This window comes from Symphalangus syndactylus, chromosome 9, assembly GCF_028878055.3.
Source record: "Symphalangus syndactylus isolate Jambi chromosome 9, NHGRI_mSymSyn1-v2.1_pri, whole genome shotgun sequence".
Classification (NCBI taxonomy): domain Eukaryota; kingdom Metazoa; phylum Chordata; class Mammalia; order Primates; family Hylobatidae; genus Symphalangus; species Symphalangus syndactylus.
Window position 1 is genome coordinate 122,069,179 of NC_072431.2, and position 25,809 is coordinate 122,094,987.

The 25,809-nt window shown below is 38.0% G+C and overlaps 1 protein-coding gene across 2 annotated transcripts in view; it reads right to left on the bottom strand.

Moving 5' to 3' along the window:
* Positions 1-25,809, bottom strand: part of SH3GL2 (SH3 domain containing GRB2 like 2, endophilin A1) — a 222,566-nt gene that overhangs the window by 109,821 nt on the left and 86,936 nt on the right. The gene's annotated exons all lie outside the window — the stretch shown is intronic.

Genomic DNA, 25,809 nt, shown 5'->3' on the forward strand with positions numbered 1-25,809 from the left:
ATGATTTCAAAAATTTTGTATTTAATAAATGTGCACAAAGGTCACGTCACACATAAGAAAGAATACTTCAGAAATGAATTCTGAGAAATAGATTGCATTTGTAATTTTTATAGATATTGTCAAATTAGGTCCTACTCTTCCATTTCTTCTGTTGGCTGAAAAAAACTTTTCAGTATGTACTCTCAAAGAACATCAGGCAGTTTATGTGGAATATATAGTACTTTGTAATAACTGTCAAAAGTGTACAAAACCACTAATTTTAAAGTCTAAATCAAATACTGACAAGATAAAGAGCAATGTTCAAGGAAAAATAAGGAAATCTATAATCTATATTGTTACTGAATAGTACAAATTTGCTTTTAAATACCAACTATGTTAGTGTAAAATCTTCTCTGACTGCAAATCCCATCAATTTTTTGAGAGCTAGAAGAAAGCAACTCAATTTGCAGATTTTTTAAAATCCAGTCTTATTTCATGTTCAATAAACTGAGTGTTTTGGTTTCAACATGTGGGAGTCACATGCAAATCAACTAAAGATCAGGCTTAGAATGTTATAAACCCTGACAAAAAACAATTAGATAGGGATTTGTTTGTAGGCCGGCCCAAAAAATTAAGGTTAGCAAGACAGGTCCTAAGCACATTTTTCTAAGCAATATATTACTATCTAATTTTCTATTATCTGTCCAACAAATTTAAAAAGAGACAAACAAAACACATCTTTCCAATGTTTTTATTGATAACTGTGGCAATATTTTCTGATAGGTAAAATAAAAGTAGAATTAGGGTTAGTAGGAATTAAAAGACCAATTTATGTCTCAAAGAGAAAGACGAAAACTGGCAAAAAGCTATAAAGCAACAACTGGAACAGGAAATACACAATGAAAAATATTTAGTCACCCCTTGGCAAGTGAAAAACACAAAAATTAAATGGCAGAAAATCTAGCCTGTGGCACCTGCTGAGACCAATTCATCATTAACTTTACCCTAGCATGCTAAGGCTCTTATTGGTTATGAGAGGTTTCAGAAGTCTATGTTTCACAAAGCATGCCCTTTTCTCCACTGGAAGGAATTATTTAAAAGTATAATATTTGCCACCACTTCAGCAGTAAGGTTTTGAAGGCTAGGTTGCAGAAGTCTGTTTACTTCCAGCTAATCACTATGTCTGTAACCCATTCTGGCAAGATCATCTAAGTAGACAAGAGGACTCTGGGTTAAGCTTCATGAACAAATTCCCTGGCTTTCTAGAGGATAAATAATAATTCTCATGATATGGGGACCATTTGTTTCCATTATGAGTTCTTCAGCCTTTGTATTTTATTCACATAGGTGCCCCTAGTACCTGGCACTTTTCATGTTATTCTTAATAAATGTGAGGGGCTAGGAAAGAATGGAGAGAGAGTAATTCTCCCATTAGGTAGATTGCCACATGCAAGCCACAGTGTACATTTCTACCACTGGGCTTCCACCCACAGGTGCTAACACCTGTCTTGGGCTTAGCTGGCCACAGGAGTTTGGTGGGCCTCATCAACATAATTTTTGAGCAGAATGAGGTGAGATCCTATGGGATTTCTAGGTCAGGGCCTTGTTTTTAAAAATCGGAGTGATGTTGTCAAGTCTAAAGAGGACATGTGACATGGGGGAAACCAAGACCAAAGCCAAAGAGGTCAAAATCAAGGGAGCTGCAGCACGAAGTTCAGATAGTGGTTAGGGAGGTAAAGCTTGCAGGAGTCCATAAAAACAAAGTCAGACATATTCAACTTTTTATGCAGTGCCTGAGGCCTCTCCCGGGGGAATGCTGAATGCAGTAAAAGGACAGGTCCAAAGCAAAAACACATGTTTATCCCATAAACGCTACTGAGCAGTCACTTCTTTTTGCCAGGCACCCAGCTAGATATTGTGGGGGTGTAGACATAAATCAGAGGTATACAACTGCTGCAGTGTTGGCAATCCAGAAGGGAAACAAAGTCTCATACATGCACAAAAAGATAATACACAGCAGAGAACAATCTTTCCAAGAGTCATACAGAATGTGCGGTTAAGCATTCAGAGGAAACGAAGGGGCAGAATTTGAGAATTCTTTCATTCACATGATATTTACTCAGTGCTACCTACCACTTGCCTGGAGTTGTTCTAGTTGCTACAGACAGAGGAACAAACAGAATTAACAAAGTCCCCGAATTCATGTGACTAATTTTAGTGGGATAAGAAGTTAAAATAAATAAATAATTTCAGTAACTAAGTATTATGAAGACAAACAACACGGGTTTTGTGGTTACAGACTGCAGGAGATACTATTATAATCAGGAAGGTCAGAAGAGGCTTTTCTAATGAGGTGGTATTTGCCCAAAGACCTAAATGAAATAAACAACATACATGAAGATTCAGGCAGAGGAAATGGCAAATGAAAGGCAGGAATAACCTTGCATATTCAAGGGATAGCAACCAGGCCAGAGTAGCAGCGACAGTGCTAAGGAGGAGGGGCTAAGACATGCAATTAAAGAGAGATGAAGGGGCCAAATCACATGGGGCCTTGTAGGCTATGGTGAGGACACTCAAAAGGAGGGGTCATGTGCACTGGGCTTTAAAATGTGTATGTTCCCTCTTATTAGCACTGTACATTAATATGGCACATTTGTTAAAATCAATGAGTCAATATTGATATATTATTATGAACTAAAGCGCATAGTTTATTCAGATTTGCTTATTACCTAGTGGCCTTTTTTTTTCTGTTACAGGAACTCATTCAGGGTGCCACGTATTTAGTTTTCGTATCTCATTAGACTCCTCTTGGTTTGACAGTTTCTCAGACTTTTCTTTGTTTTTGATGACCCTGAAAGTTTTGAGGAGTACTGATCGGGTATATTATAGGATGACTCTCTATTGGGGGTTTTCTGGTGTTTCTTTCTCATGATGAGACTAGAGGTGGGAGTTTAAGGGAGGAAGACCACAGAGGTGAAGTGCCATTTTCATCACATCATATTAAGGGAACACACTATCAACATGATTTATCACTGTTGATGACGTGCACCTTGATCACCTGGCTGGGGTAGTGTGTGTGGGTTTCTCCACTGTAAAGTGACTCTCCTACTGCACCCCCTCTCCATTCTGTATACTTCAAGAGGAAGTCTCTATGAGCATCTCACACTTAAAGAGTGGGCAGGTATGCTAGAACAGAGTGCGTAATTTGCAATTCCTCTGCACAGGAAATATGTGTCTTCTCCCCCATTTATTAATTTATCCCATCGTTTACTTCCATCAGTATGAACTCATAGATATTTATTTGATACGTCAGGTTATGATCCAATACTAAGTTATTTTTCTGTTCAAATTTTTCTATCTTTGGCCATTACGAGCTCTTTGAGCTGGCTTCTGTATCCCTTTGACATACTCCCATCAACATGTTCTCTGGAGTTTTTATTATTCAGCACCTCTTTCCTTTCTCGTACTACAAAATGCTCCAGGCTCATCTTGCATGCTTCCTGCCCCCATACTAGAATCAGCCATTTCTCCAAGGTGCCCTGGTTCCTTCTACTGAAGGATGGTACTGGAAACCAGAGCTGAGCACTAGGTGTGCTCACGATCTCTGTTATTTTTTCACACTGCATCTTATTTTCCTTTGTCTTCTCCGGCTTATAAATAATGTATCCAGAGTTTCACCTGTTAAAGAGTATGTTACTTCTCTTATAGCTAATATTCTCCTTTCACCCATTTTCCATCCCAAACTGCACTTTTTTTCACTGTTGATAAAAGCAAGCTATAGAAAATACTACATAAACAGAAAATGACTCCCCAAAAGGCAATTCTACTGGTTGAAAATTTGGCCAAAAAGGCTGCCACATTGTGATGCTGAGTCTCCCATAAAATTGAACTCGATGGTTAGAACCAGATAATCTTGGTACACCTTGACATGAGGCACCCATTGCCAAGTAGCATAACAAATTCGAAACAAGTTCAGAGGTATTTTAATTTTATAAGTAGACAGAGACTGGAACAGATGAACTTAGGTGAAAGCAGGGAGCAGAAGGCTAACTTGCATACTAGAAAAACAGCTACTATCATACTGAACTATGCAACACAATCTTTGTCCTTACTTTTTAAATACTAGAGCATTACAGAAACATACTGTCAGGCATCTCTTAAATGAATTTTGTTACATAACAGAACTGGCTGTAGGCAGCAATCCTTGCCATGGTACCAAATATGAAAATTACTTTCTAAATGATATGCCCCAGATAATAAGTGGTCTTTGAGACCCTTTCCCCATACTGCCTTGAGATTCATGTCCATCACTGTTTCTCTCTGGTTTAACAAGTATGATTATTAGAGTCGGCAAAATAATGTTTTCGGGGAGCAAAGACAAATCCTCGATTTAAACTTTATCACCAGGACAAAGAAATACCATTATTTTCTATAGGGAACATGATTTTCAATTTAACTATATGTATGTTATAGTTTGTTTTTAACATTCTGATTTTTATCATTAGAACTTCAGGACTACACTATGAAGAACATGCTTCTTAACTCGACTATGCTGTATGTCTACAATTGTATTTACAACTGAAATTGTTTTTTGCTGCACTTAAAAAAGTTTGTATTGAACCTATGTACCCTGTTACAACCAGAGTCAAAAACAGTCTCAGTGTCACCATTCAGCATACTCCTCCTCCAATATCTGCAACAATACCGTACTTCAATGACTTTTAAGGCTCTCCTGTTCTCACAAAATCCCAAAATAATACTTGTTCACTTGCAGATGAAGTCATAGTGAACTGCAAACTTTTAATACCTTGTACCAATTCTGTTAATCCAATGATTTCAATGAAAAGGTAACCGCTTAAGTGAAATTGGAATGAAAAAACTCAAATTTAAATGGTTCTAGATGATGAAATGATTATAAGAAAAATCAAAGCATACACTTAATGTGAGAGAGCATATTTAAAGGCTTAGAATTTTTTAATGCTAGTTTACATCTTAAATTCTTACTATTACCAGCTTATTTAATGTGCATCTTCAGTCTGGGATCATTCTTATCACTACGCTAAAAATACAAACAATCAAAATGTAGTTCACGGTTGCAATTCCATTGTTTTGCAAAGATTCCACTGTCGATCTTCCCACAATTCTAATGATGGATCCCGTGATGGTTAGTTTTATATGTCAACCTGGCTAGGCAACAGTATCCAGTTATTCAATTGAGCATTCATCTCGGTACTGTTGTGAAGGTATTTTGTAAATATGCTTAAAATCTACATTCAGCAACTTTAAGAAGATTATTGTCAGTAATGTGGGGGGACCTCATCCAATCAACCGAAACTCCTCAAAAGCAAGCATGAATATTTTCCCCGAAGAAGAAGAAACTGCCTCAAGAATGCAGCATCAATTCCTGCCTCAGGGGTTTTCATGAAAACATGTCCTATGAATTTTGCACTTGTCAGTTCCCAAGATCACAGGATCCAATTCCTTGAAATAAATCTCTTGATTCCATCCACTCATAAATACACATATACCCACAGTCATAAACACACACACACACACCTGTCTATTCTACCGGTTCTGTTTCTCTAGAAAACCTTGCCTGATACAGGTACCAAGTACACCACCCTTAAAAACCATCAAAGCTACACCATGTACTAGGATTAAACCAAACTCAAACATCACAGACAAATTCATAAATCAAGACACACAGCTTATTTATCACAGTTGTCAGTTCAGATCAATACGGTTGAGACCAGAGCCTTATCTTCATTTCCACTGATATTTAAATGTTGGCAGTGAAATGAAGAGTAATAAGATCACTTATATTTGCTTTCTTTCATTTTGAAGGATATTTTGCAGGACATAGGAATCTGGGTTGACAGTTTATTCTGTTAACACTATAATCTTACCTAATTCTGATGAGAAGTCTGCTTTGACTCATCTTTGCTCTTCTGTATATAATGTGTCTTTTTCTCTGGTTGACTTTGAAATTTTGTTTTTTCTCAGTGTGAATATATGTCTGACTGTATGTGTGTTGTGGGGTATTCATTCTGCTTATTCAGCTTCTTGGATTTGTTATTTGGTATGTGTCACTAGTTTGGGAAAACTGTACTATAATCTCTTCAAATATTTGTTGTATTGCACTATTTTCTACCATACTATTCACTCTCTTCTCATTCTGGGATTCTAATTACATATACACTGGAACTTTTTATATTGTACTAAAGCTCTTAGGGGCTCTAATATTTTTGGGTCTTTTGTCACACCCTCTTTTTTCTTTGTGTTTCAGATTTCCCATAAATCTCTTCTGACCAATCTTCAAATATACTGATTATTTCTTCAACTGCATCAATTCTACCAACGAGGCATCAAAAGCATCGTTCATCTCTGTTACTAAGTTTTTCATTTCTAGCATTTTCATTTCATTCTTTTTTGTAATCTCACCTTTTCTACTGAAATTCCCCATCTGTACATGCATATTACACACTTCTCCCACTTAGAACCTTTAATATATTGATCATAGTTATTTAAAATTCTCTGATAGTTCTAACATCTGGTTCATATCTGAGCCTGGTTCTATTGATTGCTTTGTTTCTTTTATGTGTGTTGTTTTACCTCACTTTTTGTGCATCTCATTAATTTTTAGTTAAAAGCCAGCCATCTTGTGCAGAACTATAGAGACTGAGATATGTAGTATTTGTGCCTGGAAATGAACATGTCTCGCATCCTGCTAGTCTTAAGTGTGGGGAGTTGATTCAATTTAGTCAGGAGTCAGGAGTTGAGGGCTGAATTTAGGCTTATTAGCCTCTGCACATCACAGGTTTCATGTGTCCTTGGCATTACCTTGTTCTTCAGGTGGGGCTGGGTTGCCACAGTGTTTTTCTCAAGGTCTGCTTCACCCTCAGCTTTAGGTCTTCCCTTTGTGCCTGTACCTTAGGGAGATCTTTCTCCATGTTCTCCCCACTACCCTAGCAGTAGACCATCAGCATTTCTTACTATGAGCTTAGCATCCTGGTGTGTGTAGAGAGAAAGTATTCTCTTGTTCTGATTCAACCTCAGTCTTAGGCAGGATCTGTTTGCCTGGGTATAGGGGTATGATGTTACAAGTGATCTACCTCCTCCCACAGTGTCAGGAGATCTCTAGTAGTCCCGGTGGATAATATTTCTTTGACCCTCCTCCAAATGTAGAGCAATTTTCCGGTTCCTTTCCCTTAGCCGAAATAGGTCTCCACCTGTCCCCTGAGCCTAGAGTTTCCCGCCCTTTCCCAGGAGCTTAAGGCTTTTGTTCCATAAGAGAAACGGTTAGGGAAGGATCCAGAGGGCTTCATGCCTTTCTTGCAGTGGTTGCTGCCTGCCTCCATAAGAATGCCATTCTTCCATCACTTGCCTTGCCCCCAGTCTTCCCTATGAGCACAAGGTGAGGTCTGTGGAGAACTGCCTGCATGTAACTGAATTCTCTTTGCAGCTGCAGTTCCCATGCTGAGATACATTCGGCTTTTAGTACTTAAAACGTAACTCAGTTTTTTCTTACTAGCTTATGTGACATCAGCATCAGCATTTACTCCAGTTAAGCAAATGTCTTGTCCTGTCTACTTGGAAACTCATACCTTTTCCCTAGATTTCAGGCTAGTTAGTTGCTCTATGACCAAAATTCTCTGATGAGACCAAGAAAAGTCATTTTGTATATTATCTGGATTTTTTACTATTGTAAACATGAAGGCAACACTCTATGAGCTTTCTACACCCCAACAGAAGCATGTTCACAGAAGGTTTCTTGTCAGTTTTGGTTTCAATAATACAAAAGTTTCTGGAGTTTAAAATACATAAATACACATACATCATGTTAACTTGCAAACTATGAGAATGTGAGGAAGTGCTTAGGATACTAGTTAAAATGCTACCTCTTAGAATTTATCCAAACTTAATGGGTTTTTCAAAGGAGGAATAGATCTTGTGTCCCATTTAAGCCCATGTTTTCATTTTTCTTTTTTTTTTTTAATTTTGCTTTAACTTCCAGGATACATATGCAGAATGCACAGGTTTGTTACATAGGTACACATGTACCATGGTGGTTTGCTGCACCTATTGACCCATCCTCTAAGTTCCCTCCCCTCGCATCCCTCCACAACAGGCCCTGGTGCATGTTGTTCCCCTCCGTGTGTCCAGGCGTTCTCAACGTTCAACTCGCACTTATGAGAACATGCAGTGTTTGATTTTCTGTTCCTGTGTGAGTTTGCTGAGGATGATGGCTTCTGGCTTCATCCATGCCCCTGCAAAGGAACTGATCCCATTCCTTTATATAGCTGCATAGTATTCCATGGTGTACATGTACCACATTTTCTTTATCCAGTCTACCACTGATGGGCATTTGGGTTGGTTCCATGACTTTGCTATTGAAAATAATACTGCAATAAATGTATGCATGCATGTGTCTTTAGGGTAGAATGATTTATAATCCTTTGGGTATATACCCAGTAATGGGATTGCTGGGTCAAATGGTAGTTCTGGTTGTACATCCTTGAGGAATCACCATACTGTCTTCCACAATGGTTGAACTAATTTACATTCCCACCAACAGTGTAAAAGTGTTCCTATTTCTCCACAGCCTCACATCTATTGTTTCTTGACTTTTTAATAATCGCCATTCTGACTGGCGTGAGATGGTATCTCCTTACAGTTTTGATTTGCATTTCTCTAATGATCAGTGATGTTGAGCTTTTTTCATATGTTTGTTGGCCACGTGTCTTCTTTTGAGAAGCGTCTGTTCATATCCTTTGCCTACTTTTTGATGGGGTTTTTTCTTGTAAATGTGTTTAAATTCCTTGTAAATTCTGGATATTATACCTTTGGCAGATGGGTAGATTACAAAAATTTTCTCCTATTCTTTGGTTGCCTGTTCACTCTGACGGTAGTTTCTTTTGCTGTGCAAAAGCTCTTTAGTTTAATTAGATCTTCCACTTGTCAATTTTGACTTTTGCTGCAATTACTTTTGGCATTTTTGTCATGAAGTCTTTTCCCATGCCTATGTCCTGAATGGTATTGCCCAGGTTTTCTTCTAGGGTTTTTATGATTTGGAGTTTTACATTTAAGTCTTTAACCCATCTTAATTTTTGTATAAGGTGTAAGGAAGGGGTCCAGTTTCAGTGTTCTGCATATTAAGCCCATGTTTTCTTAATTCAGAGTAAGTGGACTCACTGGTGACATATGACCATGCTACAGGAAACCCTAACACAAATTTAGAAATGTGCCTGTATTTTTGCTGATACATCAAGAGACAGCAGAGAGAATACTATAAACACCTCTACACAAATACACTAGAAAATCTAGAAGAAATGGATAAATTCCTCGACACATACACCCTTCCAAGACTAAACCAGGAAGAAGTTGAATCCCTGAATAGACCAATAACAGGCTCTGAAATTGAGGCAATAATTAATAGCTTACCAACCAAAAAAAGCCCAGGACCAGACGGATTCACAGCCAAATTCTACCAGAGGTACAAGGAGGAGCTGGTACCATTCCTTCTGAAACTAGTCCAATCAATAGGAAAAGAGGGAATCTCCCTAATTCATTTTATGAGGCCAGCATCATCCTGATACCAAAGCCTGGCAGAGACACAACAAAAAAAGAGAATTTTAGACCAATATCCTTGATGAACATCGATGCAAAAATCCTCAATAAAATACTGGCAAACTGAATCCAGCAGCACACCAAAAAGCTTATCCACCATGATTAAGTGGGATTCATCCCTGGGATGCAAGGCTGGTTCAACATATGCAAATCAGTAAACATAATCCAGCATATAAACAGAACCAAAGACAAAAACCACATGATTATCTCAATAGATGCAGAAAAGGCCTTTGACAAAATTCAACAGCCCTTCATGCTAAAAACTCTCAATAAATTACGTATTAATGGGACATATATCAAAATAATAAGAGCTATTTATGACAAGCCCACAGCCAGTATCATACTGAATGGGCAAAAACTGGAAGCATTCCCTTTGAAAACTAGCACAAGACAGGGATGCCCTCTCTCACCACTCCTATTCAACATAGTCTTGGAAGTTCTGGCCAGGGCAATCAGGCAGGAGAAGGAAATAAAGGGTATTTAGTTAGGAAAAGAGGAAGTCAAATTGTCCCTGTTTGCAGATGACTTGATTGTATATACAGAAAACCCCATCGCCTCAGCCCAAAATCTCCTTAAGCTGATAAGCAACCTCAGCAAAGTCTCAGGATACAAAATCAATCTACAAAAATCACAAGCATTCTTGTACACCAATCACAGACAAACAGAGAGCCAAATCATGAGTGAACTCCCATTCAAAGTTGCTTCAAAGAGAATAAAATACCTAGGAATCCAACTTACAAGGGACGTGAAGGACCTCTTCAAGGAGAACTACAAACCACTGCTCAATGAAATAAAAGAGGATACAAACAAATGGAATAACATTCCATGCTCATGGGTTAGAAGAATCAATATCATGAAAATGGCCATACTGCCCAAGGTAATTTATGGATTCAATGCCATCCCCATCAATCTACCAATGACTTTCTTCACAGAATTGGAAAAAACTACTTTAAAGTTCATATGGAACCAAAAGAGAGCCCACATTGCCAAGTCAATCCTAAGGCAAAAGAACAAAGCTGGAGGCATCACGCTACCTGACTTCAAACTATACTACAAGGCTACAGTAACCAAAACAGCATGGTACTGGTACCAAAACAGAGATATAGACCAATGGAACAGAAAAGAGTCCTCAGAAATAATACCAAGCATCTACAACTATCTGATCTTTGACAAACCTGACAAAAACAAGCAATGGGGAAAGGATTCCCTATTTAACAAATGGTGCTGCGAAAACTGGCTAGATATATGGAGAAAGCTGAAGCTGGATCCCTTCCTTACACCTTATACAAAAATTAATTCAAGATGGATTAAACACTTACATGTTAGACCTAAAACCATAAAAACCCTAGAAGAAAACCTGGGCATTACCATTCAGGACATAGGCATGGGCAAGGACTTCATGTCTAAAACACCAAAAGCAATGGCAACAAAAGCCAAAATTGACAAATGGGATCTAATTAAAGAGCTTCCACACAGCAGAAGAAACTACCATCAGAGTGAACAGGCAACCTACAGAAGCGGAGAAAATTTTTGCAATCTACTCATCTGACAAAGGGCTAATATCCAGAATCTACGAGGAACTCAAACAAATTTACAAGAAAAAAAAACAACCCCATCAAAAAGTGGGCAAAGGATATGAACAGACACTTCTCAAAAGAAGACATTCATGCAGCCAACAGACACATGAAAAGATGCTCATCATCACTGGCCATCAGAGAAATGCAAATCAAAACCACAATGAGATACCATCTCACACCAGTTAGAATGGCCATCATTAAGAAGTCAGGAAACAACAGGTGCTGGAGAGGATGTGCAGAAATAGGAACACTTTTACACTGTTGGTGGGACTGTAAACTAGTTCAACCATTGTGGAAGTCAGTGTGGCGATTCCTCAGGGATCTAGAACTAGAAATACCATTTGACCCAGCCATCCCATTACTGGGTATATACCCAAAGGATTATAAATCATGCTGCTATAAAGACACACGCACACATATGTTTACTGTCGCACTATTCACAACAGCAAAGACTTGGAACCAACCCAAATGTCCAACAATGATAGACTGGATTAAGAAAATGTGGCACATATACACCATGGAATACTATCCAGCCATAAAAAAAGGATGAGTTCACGTCCTTTGTAGGGACATGGATGAAACTGGAAACCATCATTCTCAGCAAACTATCGCAAGGACAAAAACGAAACACCGCATGTTCTCACTCATAGGTGGGAAATGAACAATGAGAACACTTGGACACAGGAAAGGGAACATCACACATGGGGGACTGTTGTGGGGTGGGGGGAGGGGGGAGGGATAGCATTAGGAGATATACCTAATGTAAATGATGAGTTAATGGGTGCAGCACACCAACATGGCACATGTATACATATGTAACAAACCTGCACGCTGTGCACATGTACCCTAGAACTTAAAGTATAATAAATATATATATATAAACAAACTACAATTTAAACAATAGGTAATAGTAGATCAAGAATAACATTCTTTTACAAGTAAGCAAAAAATAAAAGTGAAAACATGAGTAAAAAAAAAGATTTGGTGTGAGTTGTATAAAATAATCATTCATTCATTTAACGCATAAGGGGAATGTTGCAGACCCCCAAATAAGTGCTTGGTTGAAGGCTATAAAATGCTAAAATCTTGTCATTGATAATATTTGAAAGCATCCACTCTAAAATTAATATTGAGCCATCCCTTCACAATGGCAGAGTACCGTATCACCAGGAAAATTTTCCAATCTATGTAGTATGTATAAAAGTCAAAGATAAGCCAAAAACAAGATTATACAGTGAATGTGAACATGACAATGAATAAAAAGGAGAAAATAATGAACAGAGTTCCATGTTTGCTTAAATGGGTACACCTGTATCTTTTCAGAAAAAAAAAATGTTTTTCAAATCTTCACAGAGACCAAGTGAGAATATGAACGTGGGTTCTCTCAGCACAGAAGATCTTGCTCAACCTCTAAGTCCACAAGCGTGACTGCAGGTGTGATGGAGGAAGACACCACCAAATGGTCCCATGAGGGCAGGCCATGATCTCCTCTGAGTAGACCTAGTTCTGCAGTGTCTTCCCTTAGTCTCTCCCGAGGGGAGCCAAGATGAAGGAATTTAAGACATATTTGGCACATAGAGCAGACATCCCAATAACAGGCTAGAAGGCAGAATTATGGAGAAGAGAAAAATAATATAAAAAGATAAAAAGGACAAAAAGAAACTAGAGAAAGATGGGAAAGCAAGACGGAGAAGCATCTGTTATGACTCAGACCTTCTTAGCCACAAGCCTTTCATCAGTGAAGATGGTGCCAGCAATCTTGTTTTAAGAGGGCAAAATTGAGTTGTGAAAACTATATTGAGGCTATGTAGCAAAATGCCACTTTTACGGATGCATAATTATGTATTAAGAATATGTAATAATATTTGTGATATATTTTTTTTCGAGACAGAGTCTTGCTCTGTCACCCAGGCTGGAGTGCAGTGGTGCAATCTCAGCTCGCTGCAACCTCCACCTCCTGGGTTCAAGCAATTCTCCTGCCTCAGCCTCCAGAGTAGCTGGGATTACAGGTGCCCACTACCATGCCCAGCTAATTTTAGTATTTTTAGTAGAGACAGCGTTTTACCCTGTTAGCTAGGCTGGTCTTGAACCCCTGACCTCAAATGATCCACCCACATTGGCCTCCCAAAGTGCTGGGATTACAGGTGTGAGCCACCATGCCTAGCCTGTGATATGCTTTTTACAGTTTGAGCAAAAATAATTCTTCCCATTTTAGATGCATAAATATTTTTATAGCAAAGTTGAGGAGAAGGGAAGGAAAAAAGAAAAGGAAGAGACACTAAAGACTAAGATTAGAAATTAAGATTAGTAGCAGGGATTTATGTTTTTCAGATACAATGCAGGGTAAAAACTTAGGTCTACCCATAGCCCCTAAACCAGAATGTATTTCTCTCCCTTCTTCTAGCCCAGTCTTTTGCTTTCTCTCACTCTCCAGCCCCGTTTGGTTACACACAGCTTCTAAGAACCCCAGGAAAAAAAGTCATCAGTAGAACAAATCCAATATGCAAGAAAGGCATTAGGATTTTTTTTATTTTTATTTTTTATTTTTTTGAGACGGAGTCTCGCTCTGTCGCCCAGGCTGGAGTGCAGTGGCGCGATCTCGGCTCACCGCAACCTCCACCTCCAGGGTTCATGTGATTCTCCTGCCTCAGCCTCCCCCGTAGCTGGGATTACAGGTGCTCACCACAACACCCAGCTAATTTTTGTATTTTTAGTAGATACAGGGTTTCACCATGTGAGCCAGGGTGGTCTCAATCTCCTGACCTCGTGATCCGCCCGCCTCAGCCTCTCAAAGTGCTGAGATTACAGGCGTGAGCCACTGTGCCCAGCCTGGCATTAGCATTTTTATCAGTATATTTCTGACAACAAATAACAGTGCTACAGCATGTCTACATCCTTAAGGCACCTTTTTTACTCTCCCCTCTCTTGCAAAGACTTTTGAAGTTCTAGGGAAAAATAACCTCTGTACAACTTAAAGAGTTCTGTAATCAATGCATTCTTTTCAGACAGATACTGATATTACACAAATGCCTGTAATATTCATATATAAAGGAATTTCTTTAGCTTTAAAGGCAAGCCCCAAATTATGACTCAACTAAATTTGGTAATGTTATTTTAGCTATCAGTTCACAGCACTACTTTATCTCAAGAAAGATGTTGAGTATTATGTAAATGACTGTCTTTCACTTCCCTGTATACTTGAATTATTTATTTAATAAGATAATTCACCCCCTAAGTCCTGATTTAAAACCTGACAAATTTTAAAAATCTGGTATGTGCTATGAGAGATATAAATGTTTATTGCACTGTCTCCTAAGGTGACCTACTAAGGAAGGAAATAAGACATACGAAGTTTAAAGCGTGTGAGATGACTACCACAGAGAAATAACACAACAATGTACAAAAAAATGCTCAAAAAGTAGAGACGTCAATTCAGTTCTAGTAAGGTATACTGTGCTGACAACAACAAACAATCACATTCCTCCCATCCCTGTATGCACACCCCTTGGCAATGTAACTTGGGGGCTCCTCCCATCTAGATGAAGTTTACTCCCCATCCCCTGAATCTGGGCTGGTCTGGTGACTTGCACTGGCCAAGAGAATGTTACTGAACTGCCACTGTACACTTTCTGGGCCTGGGCCTCTAAAGACCTTGCAACTTTCACCCTTAGTCTCTTGCTGCTCTGAGACTGCCATGGAAAGAAACCCTGGCCAGTCCCCTTAAGGATGAGAGAGGGAGGCAGAGCTGACAGCCAGCAACAAATTGCCAGAGATGTGAGTAAGGTCATTCTAGACCTTCTACGCTCAGTTGGGTGACCAGATGAACGAAGACCCATGAGTGACCCCTAAAAAGACAAAAAGAAGAAACATCCAGCTGAGCCCAACTCAATCATAAGTTCATGATTTTCCAACAAAATCATGAACAAATAAAATGTTCATTGTTTTGGACAGGCTCACACCTGTAATCCCAGCACTTTGGGAGGCCAAGGTGGGCAGATTGTTTGAGGTCAGGAATTTGAGACAGCCTGGGCAATATGGTGAAACCCTGTCCCTACTAAAAAAACAAAAATTAGCCAGGCATGGTGGGCCACACCTGTAGTCCCAGCTACTAAGGAGGCTCAGGCAAAAGAATCGCTTGAACTCGTGAGGCGGAGGTTTCAGTGAGCTGAGATCACACCATTGCACTCCAGCGTGGGCAACAGAGAGAGACTCCGTCTTAAAAAAAAAAAAAAAAAAAATCACACACATATACACAAAATGTTTATTGTTTCAAGCTGCTTAGTTTTGGGGTGATCTGGTAGTCAGCAATGGATACCCAAGATAAATACAAAGAACATGTTACTCTCATTTGCATTAAAAAGAAAAGGCAAAGACATTTCTTGCCACAATTATGCTATTAATTCTGCATACCTCCAAAAGGAAGTGCTTAGATCAATTCATAATGATTTCAAGAGCCATACAAGGAAAGAGGGAAACAAAGAGAAATAAAACACAGACCCTCCATTCAAGGAGCTTAAAGATGAATTCAATAAAGTGGGCAAGGATCTACCACAGAGATAGACACAGGATGCCCTATGGAGACCTTAGGGTAGAGTCAACTGACATAATCTGGGATGGCAGCAGATGGGTGAGCAAAAGAAATCAAGAGAGGCATCCTAGAAAAGCCAGAGCAAAGTCTTGAAAGCAAAAGAATTAAAAAAGACACAAGGGTGAGTAAGAAAGAACAGCACAGTCACAGGTGAGGGTGTGTGAAGCATTATGGTGGTTTCAGGGAACTAAAAGCAGTTCTGAATTGCTGTATTCTAAAGTTATGTTTGGGAAATGGCAAGACATCAAGATGGAGAAGGAGACAAGACTGAGATCATGGCCGGCTAGTAAGTCAAGTCAAAGAGCTTAGACTTTATCCTGCTGGTGACCAAGCATTATGCAAGTGTTTAAAGGGGAACAATGTGGTCAGAAATGTGTTTCTAAAGAAAATCACAGTTGTGTATAGAAGATGGACTTGAGCAGGCAAAGATCAGGGACAGGGAGATGAGTCAAGGTCAAAGTGAAGGCCAGGCGTGGTGGCTCAGGCCTATAATCCCAGCACTTTGGGAAGCAGGCGGATTGCTTGAGGCTGCATTCGGGACCAGCCTCGGCAACATGGTGAAACCCCGCCTCTACAAAAAAAAAAAAAAAATTAAAAACTAGGCATGGTGGCGCGTGCCTGTAGTCCCAGCTACTTGGAAGGTTGAAGTGGGAGGATTGCTTGAGCCCAGGAGGTCAAGGCTGCAGTGAGCCATAATCACACCACTGCATTCCAGCCTGGGTGACAAAGTGAGACTGTCTCAAAAACAAACAAACAAACAAAAAGTCAAGGTGAGAGACTCTAAGAGTAGAAGAGAGGGAAGATTTATTGGGGAGGACTACTGAGCCAGAATTGACAGACCATGGCAAACAGCCACACGTAAGGGTAACAGGGCAAGAAATGAAAGAGCCGAGTGATACTGCCAAATACTACACAAGACAGGACGGAGCAGAGCAGGCAGTATAGTCTTCTCTGGAGGAGAAGACAGCTAAGAGATTAGTTCATTTTAGACATTTTGAGTTGGGCCTATGAATGTATGAAAATCTAATTCTGAAACAGAATGAGGCTGGAGGTATGCATCTGGAAGTCACCCATATAAGCACAAGAGTTAAAACCATGAACATGGATGAAATCACCCATGGAAAGCTTTTGAAGTAAAAAGAGATGTATTTATATCTGAGAGGTCTAGAAGGGAGTTATTTACAGGGTCTAATGAACATACAGAGTGTGTTACTCTGTATCTTTTATAAAATCAATCACTCCTTAGGTCCTCTGTATCGGGTGGAGGGGGTGGGTGGCTCCCAGAAAGAGGGAGAGAAACCATGGCTCTGTTGCAGCTCATTTGCCTCCTGACGGATTACAGATCAGGATCCCCACATTCACTAAACTAAAGCTTGAAAACTAAATGCTTACTTAAGTCCAGCTAATTTTCGAGATCTATGTACATGCCAGATATCATCTGGGCTCCTTTTCTAAGAAAATTCAGCCACCAAGTATTCTCTAACCTGAGCATAATGAGCTCAGGTCAAGGACCTTGGAATTCAGCTGACTATAACGGTTTAGTCTCTGCTCAATCAATTATTTACATTTAGGGCATCTTAACATGAAGCAAGTGGTACACGGATCTGATATTGTGTGTTTGGTTGCTTGGAAACCAAGATTTCTAAAATTTTCCTTCCCTGCTCCCAATTTTAACTATTGCCAAACCACACTACATACATATCTGTATGTACCTTTTTAATTAAATACAAAATAAGCAAATTCAACATCGACAGCTTAAGAATTTTTAAACAATTGTATTCACCTCACACTGCAGAGTAGATTTAGGTCAAAACAAAACATCGAGTTCCAGAGGTCAGTTTCCAATTTAGTTTCATGTAACACACTGGGCTCTGATATTAGTCAGTGGGTAACCGCTAGTTGATTCTACTCTGACTTAAATAGAATTAATTTACTGGTATAGTTTCATTTGTCAAGGTATGAGCACAATCTTTGTTGAGGTAACACAATTATTATGAGACAAGATTAAATACTTAAAGAAACAGTGATTCAACCATAGTCCTTGTCTCAAGGAAATCAAGTCCTTGGTTGTTGTCTCAAGGCAACCAAGATGTCATTATCAGTTATAAAGGCCATTATTAAGTTTGTGAAATCACATTTCAGCTTTAATTCTCAGTTTCAACACAGTTAGTTATGTGTAGAACAGAGGCACAATACTGCAAAGGTTATTCAGAAGCTTCTGAAAGTCAAGGGCTTTTTTCGTTTTTGTTTTTTGCTTTTATAATTTTTTTTAGTTTTATAGGTACATAATAGATGTATATATGAATGCGGTACATGAGATGTTTTGATACAGGCATGCAATGAGTGATAGTCATACCATGGAAAATAGAATATCCATCCACTCAAGCATTTATCCTTTGTGATACAATCAATCTAATTATACTCTTTTAGTTATTTTTAAATGTACAATTATTATTGACTATAGTCACCTTGTTGTGTTATCGCCTCATAACCTTCCCCTCACCCTGCCACACACTACCCTTCCTAATCTCCAGTAACTTTCTGATTCTTAAATATAGAATTTTAGAAAATATATTTAACTCTTCTTAAAAAAAATTCCTCACTGTGTGAAACAATCCATTTCACTGCCTAGCAAATGTAGTCGGAAGCAATAAAATCTGATGAATAAATGAAAGATTCAATAAATGAATGACTTAAAAGCTGAACTTTTCTATCTCCTTTCAGTACTATGATTCAAAAGTCTGTTAGATACCAGCATCATATATCTTGTTTCTTCAGCAGTACATATATAATGACATCTGTCCTACACAATCATTCAAATATAGTGTCAATCATAAGACCCAGCAATCTTCCCAGAGACACTCCATAAGCCATTCTACTAATATAGCCTAGTAGTCCTCAAAATGCAGTCCCCAGGCCAGCAGCCTCAGTATCACCTGGTGCTGCAGAAATGCAAATAGTCAGGCCCCACCCCATACTTACTGAAATAGAGTCTCTGGGGCTGAGGCCTAGCAATCTGTGTTTTAATAAGCCTTCCAGGGGAATGTTACCCACTAACATTTGACAATCACTGATGTATATGTAAGTCCCATTATTTCAAGTAGTTAGAAATGAATAAAAAGAGGAATAAAATTTTCATAATTTTAGTTTCTTAAAAAGAATAATTGAGAAATTCAGAAAAGGTGCAAGCAAATGCAACATACTTAAATGACAATTTGCCAGCCAAGTTGGACTAAAAATAGTCAAGAGCTAAAGTTGGGGAAAAAAAGAAAATGCTACTTGTTCCATCTGCAATCCTATAAGCAGGATAAATTAGACAAAAACATATCATTGGCTTAATACAACTGTTTTGTGTAAAAGCTTGGAAAATAGTTGAAAAGCTGTTAGGAGCTACTGACCCCACCAGATATTAAAACATGCTGAAAAGCCCCTATAATTAAAACACTTTCGCAGTTTCTTATGTAACTAAACATGCCATTATCATGATACGGGAGGTAGAAAAAACTATTTAGGCAGATAGTGAGGGCACAGCATCCTTGGCAGAACTTCCCTTCTAACAAAAAGCAGTCCAAGAAATTACTTGTTTTCTAACAAAGAGTAGCCTGGAAGATCAGGCTGCAAACATAGCTAAGGAACCTGGAAGCTTGTACTGGGGCATGCCCGCAGTTGCATGGACAGAAAGGGCTAGCCGGGGCCAGGCATGTCCACCATGGGGGTTCTACCTCCCCTTTTTAAGCACATGCAAAGGAAGAAAGAAATAAGCAACATGGAGTAGCTCAGGCTGAGGACCTGCCTGTATGATAAAAGATTGGGGTAGGGGCTTCCAGAGATTTGCACCCTATGCAGATGACACACCTGATCCTAACCGGTTTTTCACACCCTATGTCCAGATGCCGCCTCCCCACTAGCTTGTCTGTAAAAATTCCTGTATTTCACTACAGGATGGCAACCCTTTTTCTGCGACCCCTCTCTGCAGCAGACAGCTGTTCTTTTTCTTTCTCCTATTAAGTTTCTGCTCTAAACTTCACCCTTGGTGTATCCATGTCCTTGATTTCCTTGGCTATGAGACCAAGAATTCTGAGCATCACCCCAGAAAACAAGGCCACTTCAATACAATCACCCTCATAACCATTTATCTCAGAGGAATGTGGAAGACTTATGTTCACACAAAAACCTGTGATCATAGCAGCTTTATTTATGAGTATAAACCCAGAACCAACCCCGGTGTCCTTCAAAAACTAAACAATTACGCAAACTGGTCCATCCATATCACACACTACTACTCAACAATAAACATGCAATAATTTGAGTAAATCTCCAAGAAACTGCACTGAGAAAAGATTTTTTAAGCCAATCCCTAAGGATTGTATACTGTATAATTCTGCTTTTCTAATGCCACTAAAATGCCAAAATTACAGAAATGGAGAATATTTCTGTGCTTGCCAGAGTCTAGGGAAGATGAAAGAGGAAGTGGGTACGGTTATAAAAGAGCAACATAAGTGATCCTTGCAGTGATGAAACTGCTCTGTATTTTGACTGTGGTGGTGAACACTTGAACCTATATATGTGACAGAATGGCACAGAAGTAAATACACACATATATACATAAATGAATTCAAGTAAACTGCAAAAAACCTGTAGACTGTTATCAATGTCAATATCCTGGTTTTGATACCATACTACAGTTTTTCAAGATGTTACCACTGGGGAAAAGTGGATACAGATTACAGAAAATCTCTGTATTATTTCTTACAACTGCATATGAATCTAAAATTAACACAAAATAAAATTTTTAATTAAAAAAATCATGGTATTATATAAACAGAGAAACGGACTTGAATGTCCAAAAATAGACTTATATACATATGCAAATTTAGTATACGCTACAGGTGGCACCTGAAATCACTGAGCGAAATGGATTTTTAATAAATGATTCTGGCCAGGCATGGTGACTCACCTGTGTAATCCCAGCCCTCTCGGATGCCAAGGCAGGGGTACTGCTTGAGCCCAGGAGTTTGAGACCAGCCTAGGCAACATAGCAAAACCTCACCTCTATTAAAAATTAAAAAACTACTTGGGCATGGTGGCATGCACCTGTAGTCCTGGCTACTCAGGAGGCTGAGGCAGGAGGATCACCAGAGTCCAGGACTTTGAGGTTGCAGTGAGCTACGATTGTGCCACTGCACTCCAGCCTGGGCAACAAAATGAGACCCTGATTCTAAAGTAATAAAATAAAATAAACGGTTCTGAGACAAAAGAACAGCCATTTTGAAAACGACATAATTATAAGGGGAAAACATGGGTGAATTCCTCCATAACTTAAGTGTAGGAAAAAACTTTCTTTGACTCAAAATTAAGATAAGCAAAATGTTGATAAATTCAGCTACACGAATATTCAAACTTGAGCATGGCCAAAAAAAGTCATAAGCCATCTCAAAAGACAAATGACAAATCCATAAATTTTGGGGCATCTGATTGTTGACAGACAAGGATGCCAAGAATATTCAATGAGGAAAGAACAGTCATTTCAAAAACTGGTGATGGGACACTGGATATCCACATGCAAAAGAATGAAGCTGGACACCTACCATATACTTTACACAAAATTAACTCACAGTAAATTTAAAACCTAAATGTAAAAGCTAAAACTATAAAGCTCTTAAAAGAAAACATAGTCATTAGGCTTTGTAAACTTGGATTAAGCAGTGGCTTCTTAGATATGAAGCAAAGCAAAAACAAAAACCCTGGTAAGCTGGACCTCATCAAAACTTTGTGTTTCAAAGAATATCATCAAGAACATGAAAAGACAACCCATAGAATGGGAGAAAATATTTGCAGCTCATATATCTGATAAGAGTCTAGTGTCCAGAATATATAAACTTAACAATAAAAACAACTCAATATTTAAAATGGGCAAAGGATTTAAAGAAGACGTTTCTCTAAATAAAACATACAAATGACCAATATGCACATGAAGAGATGCTCAACATCCTTAGTCTTAAGAGAAACACACATCAAATCACAATAAGATACCATTTCACACCCAATAAGATGGTTATAGTCAAAAGGACAGACAACAGCAAGTGCAGGTAGGGATGTGGAGAAATGGAAACTCTCAAGCACTGCCAAAATTGTGAAATGGTATAACTGCTTTGGAAAACAGTCTGGCAGTACCTCAAAAGGTTAAACATAAATTTATCATATGACTCGATAGTTCCACCTCAAGGTACATGCAAAAAAAAGAAAACTTTGGTCCACACAAAAACGTGCACACAAGGGTTCGTGACAGCATCACTCTTAATACCCAAAAAGTGGAAACATTACAAATGTCCAACAACTGAAGAGAAAATGTTTTATATCCATACAATATGATTCTGCCATAAAAACAAATTTGTATTGATGCATCTGTAACATATGTGAATCTTGAAAACACTATGCTAAGAGACAGAAGCCAGACATAAAAAACAGTAGTCAAATCCCCTACAGACTGAAAGTATGGTGACTGTCAGGGGATTTGTGGGTTGAGGAGAGTGGGTGCCAATGGGCATGGGGTTTCTTTTTAGGAAATGAAAATGTTCTAGAATTAGATGGTGGTGATGCTGTACAATCTTGTGAATATGCTAAATATCACTGAATTGTACACTTTTAAAGGATTAATGTTATGGTATGTGAATTATATCCTAATCAAAAAAGAATAAATGACGAGCTAGAAAAAAAATTTGTTGCAACATGTATCATAGTTAAAAAGCCAATAACACTAATAATATATACCAAGAATGTTTAAAAGAAAAAAAAGATTAAAAACACCATGTAAAAAACAGCCAAAAGACACAGACAATTCACAAAAGAAGATTTAAAAATGTATTTATCACGTGAAAACTCTTCAACTTAACACATAATAAAAGCAAATTACAACTATGCTGCAATACCATTTCTCATGTTTCAGATCAGCAAAAATTAAAACAACTGACAACACATGCTGCTGACAAGACTGTGGAGAAATAGGTCCTCTCACAACCTGGCTTGTGCAAATGAAAACTGGCACAGCCTTTATGGAGGGGAATTTGACAATATCTAACAAAAGTACTTACATTTACCTTTTGACCTAGCAATATTACTTCCAGGAATTTACCCAAAATATTCACTTCCAATATTATAAACATATATATGCACTAGGTTATCCACTATAGTGTTTCCGAATCGCAAACTACTGGAAACAAGTGAAATGCCAATATTTAGAAAACTGGCTGAATAAGCTGTTAGGATGAATGAGAATGATCTCTATGAACTGATGAAAAAAGCAAACTTCATGTATGTATGTATGTATACACATACACACACACACACACACACACGCAATGTTACCTTTGTGTATGAAAGAGTGGGAAAAGAAAACACATGAATCTGCTTGTTTTTGCAAAAGAAATACAAGAAAGATAAACCAAAAACTAATGATACCAGTTACCTATAGGTAACAGGAACTAGGGTGGGAGCTGCATAAACAGAGCAGAGAAACTGAAAGAATTAGAGTCATAATGTTTCTGGGGACATCTTTCATTTTTGAAACCATACTGTTTCATATATCCAAATAAATAAAATCAACAAGCATGGGTAAAGGGATGGTGAAAGGAATACAACAGAAACAGATGAACTTTACTGTATTGCAAATAAAGAACACAGTAACATTGAAGAGAGGAAAAAAGGAACTAACCCAAGTAACTTCTGAATGCAGTATTTTGACTACATACCCCCAGCCTAAGACAAAAAGAACCATAAGCAAACACTAAACTTTAGTCATTAGGTTACTTTTTCATGGTGCTATAGGGTAGAAATTTTAAATTTTTTTGTTAAAAGTGAGCAAATAAGTAGGTATATTAAGAATAATAAAGCCATGTTTCTTAGGTGGTGGAGTTACAAATATGGAGAGGAGGAATACTGCAATGAACCCTGTGGTACTAAACTGAAATTGAACGTATCAGTATAAAGTCATGGTTTTTCATGGATAGATGGACAAGATGGATGGATAGATGGATGAACAGACAGATGCATATTTATTTGTGTGTATTTTTCCCCTCACTTTGATCTCCAAGAAGACATAAAAGTTATGACATTCTAATAGCTATAAGCACATCTAGCACTAAGACCTGAACACCACTCTCCACTAAAAAGAACCAGGGGTCCTTAGAGTACTGGCTGATTCCAAGGATGCAGCAGAAAAAGTACAAGATGATGTATGATGTAAAGAATGATGATGACATCATTCTTTAAGCTAACGGGGCTCCTACTGGCCAGATTTGTAACAATTTGAGCATCAGAATAAATGTTGACAGTAATAGCTTATAACACTGTATGAGAATCCAAGAGGACACAATAAACATTAATGAATAAATAAGCAAATAAACACCTGAATACTATTATGAAGAAACAGCAGACAAATCTGTTAAGACACATTCTACAAAATAATTTGCCTGTACTCATCAAAAACATCAAGGTCACGAAAGAAAAATGGATGAAGAATGATTCAAGATTAAAAGAAACTTAAGACACAATAATTAAACACAATACATGTAGATGGATCCTGGACCCAGTGGAGGAGAGAAATGATATAAAAGTTATTATTGGGACAACTGATAAAATTTAAGTTCAGATTGTGGACTGGATATAAAAAGTTTTGTTTCTTATCACTGTACTATGGTTATATGAGAAAATGTCCTTATTCTTAGGAGGTATGCATTGCAACAGTTAACGGTTAGTCTACACGAACTCTTAAATGGTTCAGAGAAAAATAGTTTGTATACAAGGGAGACACAACTAATGATAAAGTTAATGAAGCAAACAGATGAACACTGGTGAATCAAGGAAAAGAGTACACATGGAAGTATCTCACGCCATCTGTGGAACTTTTATGTAAGTTTGATATCATTTTAAAATTAAAAGTTACTTTAAAAGTATCAATTTCTTTAAAATACCAAAGCAAAGAAATAATTTTTTTCAAGCAAAGAAACTCTTCGTAAATATTCCCTTGTGGTTTGAATAAATTTCCCCTAAAATGTCACTGTCCTCTAGGATAGTTGAGTGAATTAAAAGGGGAAAAAAGAAGGGCTAGGAAAGAAAGATTATACATGAAAGTGGCTAAAAAATATTCCCGGACTCCCTCCAAAATGTACTTCTGAATTTTCTATAAGATTATATATTTCTATATTATAGGATATTTCTACATACTTCTATATATTATAGAAATACATCATGTAGAAAGTTCAGAAGTACATTTTGTAGAGCCAATATCACTTGCTTTTTTGTCAAACTTGTTTTTCAAAAGTTTGATATGAATTTCTTAATATGTAATGTACTTAAATGAAAAGCTTGCCTTTTTCAAAGTTCTTCACTGCCTGACAACCATGTGAGCTCAAGATCATTATAGTTTTCATTTTTAAAGTGCAAAAAACTAAGGCAAAGAGGTATAAAGTTGTGAGTGCATCTCCAAGTGAGAAATGCAAAGCAACCCACAAACTGAACATTCCAGAATCCTGATCCAATGTCCACATGATAATCACCTTGATTTGATTTTGTTTCACATCAACACATATCTGGATATTGTATCTGTGGTATGAGAAATAATAAAAGGAAGCTTGCTTTGCTAACATGTATTCACGGGATTCATTTTTACCCAAATGAAATTAGAAAAACAATTTCCATGTTTTAGTTCAAGATTTTTAGCCTCACAGCACTCCAACTATTTCTTTAGTAGATAGCAACTTCATTTAGGCATACTGAATTAATGCTAGGAGGGTGGATACAGTGAAGCTAAAACTGAAAACTATTTCCACAGGATACATATTTTTAAAAAACATAACTACCACCACATTTTTACGTTTCAGTATTCTTCTTCCGTGACATTATTTTAGCTAAAACTGCCACTGTTGGTGACAGTAACCAAGAAATGGAGACTAGAGGAGTGTCTCTCTCCATAACAAAAAAGAAAAAAAGAATAAGTTCATGAAGTGACAAGTCTTTAATTCATGTTATTCCAATAGATAT